The sequence below is a fragment of the Trachypithecus francoisi genome, unplaced genomic scaffold (assembly GCF_009764315.1).
Source record: "Trachypithecus francoisi isolate TF-2019V2 unplaced genomic scaffold, Tfra_2.0 Lachesis_group6, whole genome shotgun sequence".
Taxonomy (NCBI): Eukaryota; Metazoa; Chordata; class Mammalia; order Primates; family Cercopithecidae; genus Trachypithecus; species Trachypithecus francoisi.
This window is the reverse complement of record NW_022681471.1, coordinates 80,787,382-80,804,099: the sequence shown is the minus strand read 5'-3', so window position 1 is coordinate 80,804,099 and position 16,718 is coordinate 80,787,382.

The following is a 16,718-nucleotide window of genomic DNA, read 5'->3' as shown; positions in this document are numbered from 1 at the left end:
TTCCCTGTGTGTGTTCTTGGCACCATTGTCAAAAATGAGTTTATTGCAGGTGTGTGAATTTGATTCTATTCAGTTTTTACTTTCTATTCAGTTATATTCGTCTATGTCTATTTTTATGTGAGTACTATGATGTTTTGTTTATTATAGTGCTGTAGTAAAATTTGAAGTAACTGTATTGGTCTTTTCTTACACCACTATACATATACACCTGAAAATGGGTCATTTATAACAAAAAAGGTTTAATTGGTTTATCGTTCTACAGGCTGTGCAGTAAGCATCAAAACTTCTGCCTCCAGGGAGGCTTCAGGAAACTTACAATCATGGCCGAAGATGTAGGAGAAGCAGAAACATTTTACATGGTCAGAGCAGGAGAAAAAGAGTGGGGGGAGACGCTACACACTGTAAAACAAGCAGATCATATAATAATTCACTCACTCACTATTATGAGAATAGCCGTGAGGGTATAGTGCTAACACAATTCTGAATATTACACACCTATTGTCTAATCAGCTTCAACCAGGACACACCTCTAACACTGGGGATTAAAATTCAACATGACATTTGGTAGAGACACAGATCCAAACCACATTATTTTGCCACTAGCCCCTCCACATCTCATGTTTGTCTCACATTGTAAAATACAATTGTCTTTTCTCAACAGTCCCCCAAAGTCTTAACTCATTCCAGCATTAGCACAAAAGTACAAATTTCAATGTCTCATCTGATAGTAGATAAGTTCCTTCTAACTATGAGCCTGTAAACTTAAAAACAAATTAGTTACTTACACAATACAATGTGGGTGCAGGCATTGGGTAAATACTTTTATTCTAAAAGAGACAAATCAGCTAAAAGAAAGGGGATACAAGCCCCATCTAAATCCTAAATGCAGCAGAGCAGTCATTACATCTTACAGCACAAAAATAATCTCCCTTGACTCCATGTCTCACATTTAGGGCACAGTGGTGCAAAAGGTGGGATTCTGAAGCCCTGAATAGCTCCACCCTTGTGGCTTTGCAGGATTCAGTCTCTGCTGCTGCTCTGATGGGTTACTGTTAAGTGTCCACAGCTTCCTTAGGTACTTTGTGCAAGCTTCTGTTGGATCTGCCCTTCTAGGTTCTGGAAGACAGTGGTTTTCTTCTCACAACTGTACTAGGCCATGCCGCAGTGGAGATTGTGTAAGGGCTCCAACCTCATATTTTTTCTCCACACTTCCCTAGTAGAGGTCTCCATGATGGCCACATCCCTGCAGCAGGCTTCTGATTGGATACCAGACTTTCCTATGCATCCTCTGAAATTTATGTGGAGGTTCCGAAGCCCCAACTCTTGCACTCTTTGTACCCACAAGCTTAATACCACATGGAAGACAAAAACATTTGTGATTTACACCCTCTCAAAGCAGTGGCCTGAGCTGTACCTGGGCTCCTTTGAGTCCCATCTGGAGCTGGAGAAGTCAGGATTTAGAAAGCAGTGTCCTGAGGCTGCACAGGGAAGCCTAGCCCTGGACCTAGACAACAAAACCATTTAGTTTTCCTAACGCTCTGGGCCTGTGATGAGAGGTTTGGCAATAAAAGTCTATAAAATGCCTTCAGGGTTTTTTACTATTACCTTGGCTATCAGCATTTGCCTTCATTTTAGTTATACAAATTTCTGCAGCCCACTTCAATTCTTCCTCTGAAAATAGGCTTTTATTTTCTACCATATGACCAGGTTGCAAATTTTCCAAACTTGTATGCTCTACTTCCCTTTGAAATGTAAGTTCCCATTTTAGATCATTTCTTTGCTCATATATATGAGGATAGATTGTTAGTGACATCCGGGTAAGATCATGAAAGCTTTACTGCTTAGAAACCACTTCTACCAGATACCCTAAATCATCATTCTTAAGTTAAAAGTTCCACAGATTTCTAGAGCAGGAGCACAATGCAGCCAGTCTCTTTGCTAAAGCATAGCAAAAATGACCTGTATTCCATTTCTCAATACATTCTGAATTTCCATCTCAGGTCTCCTCAGCCTGGACTGCACTGTCCATGTTTCTATCAGCATTTTGGTCACAACTATTCAACATATCTCTAGGAAGTTCCAAACTTTCCCTCATTGTTTTGTCTTTTTCTGAGTCCTCCAAACTGTTTCAACCTCTGCCTGTTTCCCAATTCCAAAGCTGCTTTCCCCTCTACATTTTCAGGTATCTTTACAGCAATGCTCTACCCCTCTCAGTGCCAGTTTTTGGCTTTAGTCTCCTCTCACACTGCTATAAAAATACCTAAGACTCAGAAAATTATAAGGTAAGTGGTTCAATTGGCTCACAGTTCTACAGGCTGTACAAGAAAAACAGCAGGTTTTGCATTCTCAGGAATCTGAGAATGCCTGTGGAAACTCACCATCATGGTGGAAGAAAAAGGGATTTTAAAAAAAATTTTGGAAGGCCGGGCGCGGTGGCTCAAGCGTGTAATCCCAGCACTTTGGGAGGCCGAGACGGGCGGATCACGAGGTCAGCAGATCGAGAACATCCTGGCTAACACGGTGAAACCCCGTCTCTACTAAAAAATACAAAAAAAAACTAGCCGGGCGAGGTGGCGGGCGCCTGTAGTCCCAGCTACTCTGGAGGCTGAGGCAGGAGAATGGCATAAACCCGGGAGGCGGAGCTTGCAGTGAGCTGAGATCCGGCCACTGCACTCCAGCCCGGGCTAGAGCGAGACTCTGTCTCAAAAAAAAAAAAAAAAAAAAAAAATTTGGTGTCCTCTCCAATTTCTTTTATCAGTAGTGATTTATAGTTTTTATTACAGAGATATTTCACTACTTTGTTTAATCCCTAGGCATTTTATTTTATGTGTAGCTTTTGTAAATGAGATTAACGTTTTATTTCTTTTTCACATTGTTCACTGTTGACATGTAGAAATGCTACTTATTTTGTATGTTGACTTCACTAAAGATTTGTCAATTTTTAAACCTTTTTAAAAGACAACATTTTGAGGGGCGGAGCAAGATGGCTGAATAGGAACAGCTCCACTCTCCAGCTCCCAGCACGACTGACACAGAAGACAGGTGATTTCTGCATTTTCAACTGACGTACTGGGTTTATCTCACTAGAGAGTGCCGGACAATCGGTGCTGGTCAGCTGCTGCAGTGTGTCATTATCACTTGGACTCGGGAAAGGGAACATCACACACCGGGGCCTATCATGGGGAGGGGGGAGTGGGGAGGGATTGCATTGGGGAGTTATACATGATATAAATGATGAATTGATGGGTGCTTACGAGTTGATGGGTGCAGCACACCAACATGGCACAAATATACATATGTAACAAACCTGCACGTTATACACATTTACCCTAGAACTTAAAGTATAATAAAAAATAAAAAAAAGAAATAAAACAAAGCAAAAATGACAATTCATAAAAGTAAAAATGGTCAATAAACACATAAAATATTGGTACAGTTTACCATTACTCAAAAATAAAACAATGTCATTATCAAAAAAAAAAAAAAAAAGAAGAAGACAGGTGATTTCTGTATTTTCAACTGAGGTACCGGGTTCATCTCACCTGGGCGTGTTGGACAGTCAGTGCTGGTCAGTGGGTGCAGCCCAACCAGTGAGAGCTGAAGCAGGGCGAGGCATCGCCTCACCTGGGAAGTGCAAGGGGGAAGGGAATTCCTTTTCCTAGCCAAGGGAAACTTAGACACACAACACCTGGAAAATCGGATAACTCCCACCCTAATACTGCACATTACCAAGGGTCTTAGCAAATGGCACACCAGGACATTATATCCCACACGTGGTCTGGAGGGTCCCACGCCCATGGAGCCTCCCTCATTGCTAGCACAGCAGTCTGAGATCTAACTGCAAGATGGCAGCGAGGCTGGTGGAGGGGCGCCTGCCATTGCTGAGGCTTAAGTAGGTAAACAAAGCCATCAGGAAGCTCGAATTGGGTGGAGCCCAATGCAGCTCAAGGAGTACTGCCTGCCTCTGTAGACTCCACCACTGGGGACAAGACATAGCTAAACAAAAAGCAGCAGAAACCCCTGCAGATGTAAATGTCCCTGTCTGACAGCTTTGAAGAGAACAATGGTTCTCCCAGCATGGAGGGTGAGATTTGAGAACGGACAGACCACCTGCTCAAGTGGGTCCCAGACCCCAGAGTAGCCTAATTGGGAGACATCCTTCACTAGGTGCAGACTGAAACCTCACACTTCACATGGCTGGGTACACCTCTGAGACGAAGCTTCCAGAGCAAGAATCAGACAGCAACACTTGCTGTTCAACAATATTCTATCTTCTGCAGCCACTGCTGCTGATACCCTGGCAAACAGGCTCTGGAGTGGACCTCAAGTAAACTCCAACAGACCTGCAGCTGAGGGTCCTGACTGTTAGAAGGAAAACTAACAAACAGAAAGGACACCTACACAAAATCCCCATCAGTATATCACGATCATCAAAGACCAAAGGCAGATAAAACCACGAAGATGGGGGAAAAGCAGTGCAGAAAGGCTGGAAATTAAAAAAATTAGAGAACATTTTCCCCTCCAAAGGAATGCAGCTCATCACCAGCAACAGAACAAAGTTGGATGGAGAATGACTTCGACGAGTTGAGAGGAGAAGGCTTCAGTCGATCAAACTTCTCAGAGCTAAAGTAGGAAGTATGTACCCAGTGCAAAGACACTAAACACCTTGGAAAAAGAATGGAAGAATGGAAAACTATAATAACCAATGGAGAGAAGTCCATAAACGAACTGATAGAGATGAAAACCATGACACAAGAACGACGTGACAAATGTAAAAGCTCCAGTAACCGACTAAGTCAACTGGAAAAAAGAATATCAGTGATTGAAGATCAAATGAATGAAAAGAAGTGAGAAGAGAAGTTTTGAGAAAAAAGAGTAAAAAGAAATAAACAAATGCTCCAAGAAATATGGGAGTATGTGGAAAGACCATATCTATGTCTGATTGGTGTGCCTGAAAGTGACGGGATAATGGAACCAAATTGGAAAATACTCTGCAAGATATTATCCAGGAGAACTTCCCCAACCTAGCAAGGCAGGCCAACGTTCATATTCATGAAATACAGAGAATGCAACAAAGATACTCCTCGAGAAGAGCAACTCCAAGACACATAATTGTCACATTCACCAAACTTGAAATGAAGGAAAAAAAGTTAAAGGCAGCCAGAGAGAAAGGTCGGGTTACACACAAAGGGAAGTCCACCAGACTAACAGGAGATCTCTCAGCAGAAACTCTACAAGCCAGGAGCGAGTGGGGCAGTATTCAACAGTCTTAAAGAAAAGAATTTTCAATCCAGAATTTTACATAAAGTCAAACTAAGTTTCATAAGTGAAGGAGAAATAAAATTCTTTACACACAAGCAAATGCTTAGAGATTTTGTCACCACCAGGCCTGCCCTACAAGGAAGAACTAAACATGGAAAGGAACAAACGGTACCAGCCATTGAAAAACATGACAAAATGTAAAGACCGTCAATGCTAGGAAGAAACTGCATCAACTAACGAGCAAAATAACAAGCTAATATCATAAAGACAGGATCAAGTTCACATATAACAATATTAAACTTAAATGTAAATGGACTAAATGGTCCAATTAAAAGACACAGACTGGCAAATTGGATAAAGAGTCAAGACCCATCACTTTGCTGTATTCAGGAGACCCATCTCACATGCAGAGACACACATAGGCTCAAATAAAGGGATGAAGGAAGATCTACCAAGCAAATGGAGAACAAAAAAAGGCAGGGATTGCAATCCCAGTCTCTGATAAAACAGATTTTAAACCAACAAAGATCAAAAGAGACAAAGAAGGCCATTACATAATGGTAAAGGGATCAATTAAACAAGAAGAGTTAACCATCCTAAATATATATGCACCCAATACAGGAGCACCAAGATTCATAAAGCAAGTCCTTAGAAACGTACAAAGAGATTTATACTCCCACAAAATAATAATGGGAGACTTGAACACCCCACTGTCAACATTAGACAGATCAATGAGACAGAAGGTTAACAAGGATATCAAGGAATTGAACTCAGCTCTGCACCAAGCAGACCTGATAGATATCTACAGAACTCTCCACCCCAAATCAACAGAGTATACATTCTTCTCAGCATCACATCGCACTTATTCCAAAATTGACCACACAGTTAGAAGTAAAGCACACCTGAGCAAATGTAAAAGAACAGAAATTATAACAAACTGTCTCTCAGACCACAGTGCAATCAAACTAGAACTCAGGATTAAGAAACTCAATCAAAACCGCTCAACTACATGGAAACTGAACAACCTGCTCCTGAATGACTGCAGGGTACATAATGAAATGAAGGCAGAAATAAAGATGTTCTTTGAAACCAATGACAACAAAGATACAACATACCAGAATCTCTGGGACACATTTAAAGCAGTTTGTGGAGGGAAATTTAAGGCACTAAATGCCCACAAGTGAAAGCAGGAAAGATCTAAAATTGACACCCTAATATCACAGTTAAAAGATTAAAAGAACTAGAGAAGCAAGAGCAAACACATCCAAAAGCTAGCAGAAGGCAAGAAATAACAAAGATCAGAGTAGAACTGAAGGAGATACAGACACAAAAAACCCTTCAAAAAATCAATGAATCCTGGAGTGGGTTTTTTGAAAAGATCAACAAAATTGATAGAACACTAGCAAGAATAATAAAGAAGAAAAGAGAGAAGAATCAAATAGACGCAATAAAGGATGATAAAGGGGATATCACCACCGACCCCACAGAAGTACAAACTACCATCAGAGAATACTATAAACACTTCTATGCAAAAAAACTGGAAAACTTAGAAGAAATGGATGAATTCCTGGACACATATACTCTCCCAAGACTAAACCAGGAAGGAGTTGGATCCCTGAATAGATCAACAGCAGGCTCTGAAATTGAGGCAATAATTAATAGCCTACCACCCAAAAAAACGTCCAGGACCAGACGGATTCACAGCTGAATTCTACCGGAGGTATAAGGAGGAGCTGGTACCATTTCTTCCAAAACTGTTCCAATCAATAGAAGAAGAGGGAATCCTCCCTAACTCATTTTATGAAGCCAACGTCATCCTCATACCAAAGACTGGCAGAGACACAACAAAAAAAGAGAATTTTAATCAATATCCCTGATGAATATTGATGCAAAAATCCTCATAAAATACTGTCAAATCGAATCCAGCAGCACATCAAATAGCTTATCCACCATGATCAAGTGGGCTTCATCCCTGGGATGCAAGGATGGTTCAACATCCACAAATCAATAAATGTAACCCAGCATATAAACAGAAACAAAGACAAAAAGCATATGATTATCTCAATAGATGCAGAAAAGGCCTTTGACAAAATTCAACAGCCCTTCATGCTAAAAACTCTCAATAAATTTGGTATTGATGGAACGTATCTCAAAATAATAAGAGCTATTGATGACAAACCCACAACAAATATCATACTGAATGGGGAAAAACTGGAAGCATTCCCTTTGAAAACTGGCACAAGACAGGGATGCCCTCTCTCACCACTCCTATTCAACATAGTGTTGGAAGTTCTGGCTAGGGCAATCAGGCAAGAGAAAGATATAAAGGGTATTCAGTTAGGAAAAGAAGAAGTCAAATTGTCCCTGTTTGCAGATGGCATGATTGTATATTTAGAAAACCCCATTGATTCGGCCCAAAATCTCCTTAAGCTGATAAACAACTTCAGCAAAGTCTCAGGATACAAAACCATTGTGCAAAAATCACAAGCATTCTTATACACCAAGAAGAGACAAACAGAGAGTCAATTCATGAATGAACTCCCATTCACAATAGCTTCAAAGAGAATAAAATACCTAGGAATCCAACTTACAAGGGATGTGAAGGACCTCTTGGAGGAGAACTACAAACCACTGCTCAGTGAAATAAAAGAGGACACAAGCAAATGGAAGAATATTCCATGCTCATGGTTAGGAAGAATCAATATCGTGAAAATGGCCATACTGGAAAAAGTAATCTATAGATTCAATGCCATCCCCATCAAGCTACCAATGACTTTCCTCACAGAATTGGCAAAAATAACCTACTTTAATGTTCATACAGAACCATAAAATGAGCCCGCATTGCCAAGACAATCCTAAGCAAAGAAAACAAACCTGGAGGTATCACGCTACCTGACTTCAAACTATACTACAAGGCTACAGTAACCAAAACAGCATGGTACTGGTACAGAAACAGATATATAGACTGATGGAACAGAACAGAGACCTTAGAAATAATGCCACACATCTACAACCATCTGATCTTTGACAACCATGACAAAAAAAAAAAAAAAAAGAAGAAGAAAGAAATGAGGAGAGGATTCCCTATTTAATGAATGGTTCTGGGAAAACTGGCTAGCCGTATGCAGAAAGAAGAAACGGTATCCCTTCCTTATACAGTATACAAGAATTAATTTAAGATGCATTAAAGACTTAAATATTAGTCCTAAAACCATAAAAAACCCTAGAAGAAAACCTAGGTAATACTATTCAGGACATAGGCGTAGGCAAGGACTTCATGACTAAAACACCAAAAGCAATGGCAGCAAAAGCCAAAATAGACAAATCACATCTAATTAAACTAAAGAGCTTCTGCACAACAAAAGAAACTACCATCAGAGTAAACAGGTAACCTACAGAATGGGAGAAAATTTTTACAATCTACTTCTCTGACAAAGGGCTAATATCCAGAATCTATAAAGAACTCAAACAAATTTCCAAGAAAAATCAAACAACCCCATCAAAAAGTGGGCAAAGGATATGAACAGACACTTCTCAAAAGAAGACATTTATGCAGCCAACAGACACATGAAAAAATGCTCATCATCACTGGTCGTCAGAGAAATGCAAATCAAGAGCACAATGAGATACCATCTCATGCCAGTTAGAATGGCAATCATTAAAAAGTCAGGGAACAACAGATGCTGGAGAGGATGTGGAGAAATAGGAGTGCTTTTACACTGTTGGTTGGAGTGTAAATTGATTCAACCACTGTGGAAGACAGTGTAGAGATTTCTCAAGGATCTAGAACTAGAATTACTATTTGACCCAGCATTTCCATTACTGCGTATATACCTAAAGGATTATAAATCATGGTACTATAAAGACACATGCACACATATGTTTACTCTGGCACTATTCACAAGAGCAAAGACTTGGATCCAACCCAAATATTCATCAATGATAGACTGGATTAAGAAAATGTGGCACATATACACCATGGAATACTATGCAGCCATAAAAAAGGATGAGTTCATGTCCTTTGCAGGGACATGGATGACGCTGGAAACCATCATTCTCAGCAAACTATCCCAAAGACAGAAAACCAAACATCACGTGTTCTCACTCATAGGTGGTAATTGAACAATGATATCATTTGGACACAGAGTAAGTATCATCACACAATGGGGCCTGTCGGTGGGTAGGGTACTGGGGGAGGCATAGCATTAGGAGAAATACCTAATGTAAATGATGATTTCACGGGTGCAGCAAACCAACATGGCACATGTATACCTGTTTATCAAACGTACACATTGTGGACATGTACCCTAGAACTTAAAGTATAATAATTTTAAAAATGTAATTTTTTATAGCTTAGAGAGCCTTTCTACTGGTATTGAGATAAAAATCACTGGTGATATTCAAACTTTTTTTGTAAACTGATTAGTTTCCATTGATATCTCATGGCTAGAATTCCAAAGTGAAAACTTTAAGATCTTATTCATATGAGTGTCTGCTTGTATGTACATGAGTTTTGTTATGTGTTTTGGCCACAAGGTACCAAAGTGGCTTAAAATTAAAAGAGTACTAAAAAGTGGCCAGGCATAGTGGCTCATGCCCCTAATTCCAGCACTTTGGGAAGCCAAGGCAGGTGGATCACAAGGTCAGGAGTTCAAGACCATTCTGTCTAACATGGTGAAACCCGGTCTCTACTAAAAATACAAAAAAATTAGCCAGGTGTGGTAGGGGGCTCCTGTAGTCTGAGCTACTCAGGAGGCTGAAGCAGGAGAATGGCGTGAACCCGGGAGGCGGAGCTTGTAGTGAGCCAAGATCACACCACTGCACTCCAGCCTGGGCGACAGACTGATACTCCGTCTCAAAAAAAAAAAGAAAAAAAAAAGAGCACTAATAAATTAAATAAGCCCTTATTTATTTATTTATTTATTTATTTATTTATTTAGAGACAGAGTCTCATTCTGTTGCCCAGGCTGGAATGCAGTGGCACAATCTTGGCTCACTGCAACCTTCACCTCCCGGGTTCAAGTGATTCTCCTGCCTCCACCTCCCGAATAACTGGGATTACAGGTGCATGCCACCATGTCCAGCTATTTTTTTCTATTTTTAGTAGACATGGAGTTTCACTACGTTAGCCAGGATGGTCTCAATCTCCTGATCTCGTGATCCACCCACCTCAGCCTACCAAATTGCTGGGATTACAGGCATGAGTCACCACGCCTGGCCACCCACATATATTTTAAGTTCACGTGTCTTAAGTAAATATTTGATAAGTACACTGGGTTTAAAGTTATTGTTAAAGTAAAATGAGAAATGTTTTCAGAATTGTCAAAATACATTATAATTTAGATTTATTGGTCAAACAGTTTTAAATTTATCTCTGCTAAATATTATAAAGTGTCAATATATGGCATGAAGTTTATAAAGCTATAAATGCAGTTCAGAAAAGAATTATCTTCATATATTTTTCAAAATAAAGCATTTAATATTGTTGGTTTAATGAAAATAGCTAAATCTTGAGTTACTGGCAAAAAAAAAAAATATGTAACCTTAAGGTTCTTACTTAGGTAATCACCTGAAATTCACAAGCTATAAAATTGGTTAACAGGAAAATAAATTTGAATGAATACTATCACAGTTTTTATAAATAATCTGGGTAAACTCTTAAAAATAATTAAATAAAATTAAATAATGCATGTAAATAAAGGTGTCAAATAATTTAGAATCTAAAGTTACCTTAATTAATAATAGTCATTAAGTGTCTGAATCATTTCTAGTTTTCTTAAAAGGTAGGAAAACTTCTTTTCTTAAAAACCAATGTGTTCTTCTAAATAAAATTATTGTCTAACTCATAGATTATTTAAAGAATATTTATAAAAAGATGTAAATGGAACCAGTAAATAAAATATATTTTTAAAATGTTATACATAAAGAGGTTTCTTTTGTTGTTGTTAGAAAGGTTAAAGAAACAATTTTCAATGTGAAAAAATAGTACATGGTAAATTTGTCTCCTAAAATAAAATGCCTGCTTATTTAAGAAAAACAAATGTGAAAGATAAAATGGGGAGTCTAAGCATGTCATAACTAGTATGTGTGAGTCAAAGTAAAGTTTGTATATAGAGAATTTGTTGATAATAACACATGGACACAAAGAGAAAAACAACAGAAACTATAGCCTACCTGAAGTTGGAGGGTAGGAGAAAGAAGAGGAGCAGAAAAATATGACCACTGTGCACTAAGCTTAATACATGCATGACCAAACAATTTGCATAGCAAACTCCTGTGACACAAGTTTACCAATATAGCAAACCCGCACTTATACCCTTCAATCTAAAATAAAAGTTCAACAAATGAACAATAAATAAATACAGGATAAGTAACTTTTGAAAAAAAGTGAATTTTTGGTAGAAAATTTAAATAATCAAGTTGGCTATAATTAAATAAAATTATAATAGTCTTTATGGAGATGTGGCTTCATTATTAAAATATAGTAATAAACTAAAGAATTGGTTCAAATAATAAAAGAAATTTAAGGTATTGATTTTCTCTTAATAAAATTACAACCGATTTTAATTTATTTTACCCCCAAGTTCAATTTTTATGGCATCTCACTGTTTTCAGTTTTCTTTTACCCTCGGGGCAACCTAAAACAATCTCCTTAAACTATTTTATCAGTTTCTGTCATATTCTTTCCTCAGGTTCTAACACTATTGTGGCCTCATGCTAAAAATGTTTTATCTTAAAGGTCAAAATAAGTTTCTTTCCAACATAACATTATATACTCTTGGCTTCAAATTTCTTCATGAAATTAAAAATTTTCACTTGTGACTCAGTATTCATTCCTGTTATGTCTAAATAATTCAGTTCCAAGGAACACTGATGCTGAGACCAGCTCAGTCGTGGACACCCTAACCCAGTGATGCAAGAGAAATTAAAGACACACACACAGAAATATAGAGGTGTGAAGTGAGGAGTCAGGGGTCTCACAGCCTTCAGAGCTGAGACCCCCCAACAGAGATTTACCTACACATTTATTAACAGCAAACAAGTCATTAGCATTGTTTCTATAGATATTAAATTAACTAAAAGTATCCCTTATGGGAAACGAAGGGATGGGCCAATTTAAATGAATAGGTTTGGCTAGTTAACTGCAGCAGGAACACACCCTTAAGACACAGTTTGCTCATGCTAATTGTGTATGGCTTAAGAATGCCTTTAAGCGGTTTTCAGCCTTGAGCTGGTCAGGTATTCCTTGCCCTCATTCCCGTAAACCCACAACCTTCCAGCTTGGGCATTAGGGCCATTGAGAACATGTTATAATGCTGTGGAGATTTTTTTTATGGCCAGTTTTGGGGCCAGTTTATGGCCAGATTTTTGGGGGCTTGCTCCCAACATCTCTCTTCTTTGATTTGCAAAGAGATAAAAGCAAGGGCAGCTTTGTCAGGGTGAGCTACTTCTCGCAGGAGTTGGGATCCACATCTGCAGACTGTACAAAGACAAACAACATAGATTAAAAGCACAGTTGTCATTGAAATCACAGAGCTTCCAAGTGTTTTTTATTCATTTAAATGGGTTTCTAGCTGCTAATTTGTCTGCAGCTCCTTTAAGCACTCCAGTTTCTGACATTAAGGTCAGGTGTGCCCGGGATGCTTTAAATATTTGTTCTTTTAATTTTGCTATATTCTAAAACAAGTTTGTAGAGTGTCCATCTAGATGCTTTTTTGTTTTTTCCCAAATTTTGATCTTTTTAAAAGCATTTAATAGTTTCCACAAATCCTTATGTTTTGCTCCTAGACTGGGCCATATCATTTGAGGTTGAGGTGCCACTATACCGCCATGGTTCCAGATAATAGGAATTTTTGCCGTACTTCTTATCATTTTTACCATCTGATTGTTTTGTTCTGATCATCTGAACATAGTGTGGCCATGGCACACAGACTGAGAGGTGCAATTCAAGCTAAACATCCCCTTAGGGGACCAATTAATAATGATTCCATAGGAATCATTGTGCAGCGCCTCTGCCTGTTCTGCAAAGCAATCTTCCTAAACAAGTACGTTCATTTTTTCTAACAGGGTTAAATCCTGTTTCCAAATAGGTTTTTGAGGGTGGTATGCCTCAATTATAGGAGCAGATTTATTATGGTAAATACTAGATCAGAAAGCACATGTAACTGTGTCATAGTGATTGCATAGTGATTGCATTAAGGCATTATTGCCATCCAATATTGGTAAGTATACCCAATAAGTATAATAGTTCTCTGTGTCAGCCCTTATTGAAGGAATACTCATGGCAGTGGTGATAATCACTATCACAATTACCATTAAATTACTCGTTGTGACTGGTTTTCCCACTTTCCTCAGGTTTTCTTCCATCATCTGTGACAACTTCTTGATCTGTCCTCAGGCGGGTGGCTGTGTTTGATGAGTGTTGCTCATGACAGTTGGGATCCTCCTCAGTGTCACCCTTGACATGGCTGCAACCGGGGTGTCCTCAGGATCCTCCTGGAATCTCTTCTTTGGCATCTGGCTCATGATAAGTTTCAGGTGTCTTGATGGTACCCAATATGGCTGTTGATTTTGGCCTGGAGAAATAGAAGCATAACCTCTTCCCCAAGTTATTATTTTACCTATTTCTCAACTTTTTGCTATTGGATATTTTCACCAATGATGCTAGATTCAATTGTGTATGGACTGTCCTGTAATCCTGATTTCTCCTCCCTTTCTTTGTTTTTGTCATCAGTTGTTCTGTATGAAATTGTAACTGAGCATTTTCAATTAACTCTGTGGAATGAACCACGTATGCAGAATCAGAAATCACATTAATATGCGTATCAAAATCAGTCAATACCTCAATTACAGTTACAAGCTCCGCATTTTGAGATGAAGTGTAAGATGTCTGGAAAACTTTACTTTGTGAGCCAGAATAAGAAGCTTTTCCATTACTAGACCCATCTGTAAAAACATTATCAGCACCTTCAATTGGTTTAAATTCAGTTAGTTTAGGAAGAATCCAATTAGTTAATTTCAAAAACTGAAACAGCTTCATTTTAGGAAAATGATTATCGAGAATACCCAGAGAGTCAGCTAAATGGTTTGCCAAGTAAGACTATTTATAAAAGCTTGTTGTATTGGTGCCTTTGTGAGAGGGACAATAATTTTTCCAGGATCATATTCATGTAATTTAACAATCCGAGTTCTCCCAATTCCTATCATAGTAGCAATTTGATCTAAATAGGAGTTAGAGTCTGTGAATTAGTATGTGGAAGAAAAGACCACTCCACTAAGTCCTGTTCTTGGACAATAACACCAGTAGGTGAGTGCTGAGTTGAAAAAATTAGCAATATAGAGTGTTCTGGATCTATTCTATTTATCTGAGCTTTATGGACTTGCTTCTCAATCAGTTGTAACTCTGCCTCCACCTCCTTTGTTAATTGTCGAGGGCTAGTGAGACTAGGATTTCCTCTACAGATAGAAAACAGATTACTCATGGCATAGGAAGGAATGCCTAGAGCAGGTCGTATCCAATTAATATTCCCTAGTAATTTTTGAAAATCATTTAATGTTTTTAACTTATCCCTATGTATGGTTACTTTCTGTGGCACAAAGGTAGTGCCATTTACTAAGGTCCCCAAGTAGGAGTAAGGAGTAGTAGTCTGAATATTTTCAGAAGCTATGATTAAACCAGCATGGGAAATTGAAGTTTGCAAGTGATCATAACATTGGAGTAGTAGTTCTCCAGCGGGGGCAGCACAAAGTGTATCATCTGTATGAAAGTAACACTGTGAAAAATTTTTATGAATAGGTTCAATTGCTTGCCCCACATATGTCTGGAAAATAGTCGGACTGTTTAACATGCCCTGTGGCAACATTTTCCAATGATAACCCTTAGCAGGCTGCAGGTTGTTTACTGCAGGAATTGTAAATGCAAACCGTTCACAGTCTTGCTCAGCTGAAGGAATAGTAAAGAAACAGTCTTTTAAATCTACGACTCTTAAAGGCAAATTTTTTAAATTATAGCAGGAGAAGGCAATCCTGGCTGTGCCCATTTTCTAATTGTTCAGCAACTAATTTCTCTAAAGCCTCCAGTTTTTCTTTTCTTAGCGGCCATTGTTCTATCCAAATTGGTGTATCGGTTAACCATTTTAAAGGTATAGGTTCTGGAGGCTTAACAATGAGCGCCATCAAAAACTTTTTCCTAATCTTTGGCGGAAACTCTGTTTTTCCTCTTGAAGCGGTTCTTTCAAACCTTGCAGATTTTTTTCTAGTACCATACCAGGAACATACCCCATTTCATGCATTGTGTATTCACTTTGAGGGCTATATAATTGTTCTGGAATTAGAACTTGTGCTCCCCATTGTAGTAATAAATCTCTTCCCCATAAATTTATAGGTATAGAAGTTATAATTGGTTGAATAGTCCCAGGTTGTCCATCGCACCCCTCACAATGTAAAATATAACTACCTTTTTATACTTCAGCGGCTTTACCAACTCTAACCATGCTAAATTAAGTGGGTTGAATTGGCCACGTGGATGGCCAGTGCTGCAGATAAATGATTGAAATGTCCATTCCTGTATCTACCAAACCTTTAAATTTCTTTCCTTGAAAGGTTGTTTCACCGGTAGGATGTTTATCAGTAATTTGATTTACCCAGTAAGCTGCTTTGCCTTGTTTATTTGTGCTTCTAAATCCTCCTGTTCATTTAATTTCACTTTTTCCCATTCCCACATATGACACAATAAGGAGCTGTGCTGTGCGCTCTCCTGGCTCTGCTTTCCAGGGAGCAGAAGTAGATATAACAATTTGAATTTCCCCATTATAATCTAAATCAATGACTCCTGTATGTATTTGTATGCCTTTTAAACTTAAACTAGCCTTTCCTAAAGGTAATCCTATTGTCCCTGTTGGCAAGGGTCCACAGACTCCTGTTGGGACTTTTTGTGGGTGTTCCCCTGGCAGAAGGCTCACAGCTTTTGTGCAGCATAAATCTACTGCAGCACTACTGGCTGTGGCAGAGGACAGACATAGTACAAGGGTGAGGGAATGGCCTGAGCTGGAAATGCTCCAGTTTAGAATGGAGCCTGGGACGGGCCCCCCATAGCATATCCCAAAATCGGATTCCTATCTTTATAAAACTCGGAGTGACACTGACTAGCCCAGTGTTTTCCTTTTTGGGTTATGGACATATTTCAGGCTCAACAGTTTTCTTTTTTCCCCTATCTGGTGGCCTGACTCGCTGATTTTTTCTACATTCTTTCTTAGTATGACCATGCTTCCACAGTTAAAACAAGCTCCAGGAAATGGAGTATTTCCTTTATCTACTCTCAATCCTACCATTGCCTGTGCCAACAAGGTAGCTTTATGCAGATTACCTCCTATACCATCACAGGCCTTTATATAATCAACTAAATGAGCTTTCCCTCTGATAGGCCGTGGAGCAGCCTGGCAATTGGGATTAGCATT